Source organism: Galeopterus variegatus, unplaced genomic scaffold (assembly GCF_000696425.1).
Source record: "Galeopterus variegatus unplaced genomic scaffold, G_variegatus-3.0.2 Scaffold1328, whole genome shotgun sequence".
In the NCBI taxonomy this organism is placed as follows: domain Eukaryota; kingdom Metazoa; phylum Chordata; class Mammalia; order Dermoptera; family Cynocephalidae; genus Galeopterus; species Galeopterus variegatus.
Genome location: NW_007727439.1, coordinates 383,796 through 385,748, shown reverse-complemented (window position 1 = coordinate 385,748; position 1,953 = coordinate 383,796).

Sequence of the window (1,953 nt, the reverse complement as noted above, 5' to 3'; positions counted from 1 at the left end):
CATTTCCAGTCACTGAGTTCTATTTAACTCCACATTCAATCATCAGATCCAGTCGATTTGATTTCCACACAATTCTAATATTAATTTGTCTCTTTTAATTCCATGCCCACATCCCTAATTAATATTTAATCTGACTTATTTCCACAGATCTTACTCAGTCTATATATTTCTCAGTCCACAATAAATAACATATCCTTAATTTGATTTTTTCTCATTCTGCTTCCTGCTTCCTTCTAGTTGGATGTAAAATTTGATGGATAAACATGAGCTTTGGAATTTCAGATATGGTTCTAAATCCTGAATTCAATAGTTAACATATACATGACACTGGGGAAGTTGTTTAACTCCATTTTATTCTCAGTATTGAATCCTATAACAACACCTACATTGTAAGCTATTATAAAATGTAAAACTACTAATAATTAGAAAATCCTATCATTTCAGATTGATTATTTTACCTATATTTTCACTGGGTCTGGCAACATATGTACATAATAATTATGTTTTTAATAAGTTAAAAGATCATATTATAGCTGTTTGGGTATCTGTTTCTTTTTTGTCCTCCTACCTCACCCGTACTGCATAAACACACAGAGGTCCATAACCTGCCTAAAGACAAAAATGGTTTTACTCATTTTTAAAAAATATACAGTACTGGTTTGCGTTTCTACTTGGGAAGTATAAAGGAGGAAAAAAACAACACTTNATATACAGTACTGGTTTGCGTTTCTACTTGGGAAGTATAAAGGAGGAAAAAAACAACACTTGAATCCTTAAAATAACCAACAAAACTGACAAATTTCAAGTTCACAAGTTTTTCTGAACTCATCAGAAAGTTGAAGTTGTAGAGCAACCAACTAACTTTGAAAAGCAAAGAAGACAATGTATTGTCAAGGTAAAAAGGAATCTATAAAACCAAATTCAGATATGACACAGATTTGGTAATATCATACAGAAAACTTAAAATACCTATTGTTAGCATTATAGCTAAAGATTCCAATAGAAAATATGGAAAACATACAAAGTTGGATGATTATGTTTTGTAGATTGATGGAAACAATAAAAAACAAATTAAATGATAAAAATGAAAAACACAATAAAATAAGTAAATAATGCCTTCAACAGGCTAATTAGTAGGCTCAAAACAGCTGAGGAATAGATCAGTGAAATAAGTCGGCAGAAATAACTCAAGCTGAAGCCAAGAAAAATAAAAGTAGGAAAAAAAACAACAACACAGAATGGAACATCCAAGAGTTGTGAGACCATATAAAACAATCTAACGTAAGGTGATTGGACTCCCAAAAGCAGAAGAAAAGAAACAGAGCAGAAGAAATATACAAGGACACATACCAAGAACTGTTCAAAGTTAATATTAAATATCAAATCACAGGTTTTAGAATATCAGAGAACAACAGCAGGATAAATAAATAAATAAACTCACACATTTATGCATACCATATTCAAAATGCTGAAAATCAAAGACAAGGAGAAAATCTTGAAGGCAGCCAGTTAAGGAGTGGAGGTGGGGAAAATTACTCATTACATGCAAAGGAACAAAGATATTGCATATAGAGGAATAGGGATATTGCATAATGATAAGGTGGCCAGTCTTCTAACATAAAAATCCTAAATGTGTATTTACCTTACAACATAATTTCAAAATACATAAAGCCTAACCAAATAGAACTGAAAGAAGAACTTCACAAATACACTTTAAGATTTTAATACTCCTCTTTCAATAATTGACAGAATAAGTAGACACAAAATCTTCTGGCATATAGGAACAGAACTATCAATCACATTACCGTTGGTAGAATGCTCCAGCTAATAACGTCAGATACACATTTATTTACTGTATTTGGAATATTCACAAAAATCCATGTGTTAAGAACCATAAAACATACCCTAATAAATATTAAGAATATAGATATCATGCTAAGTATGTTTTCTGCC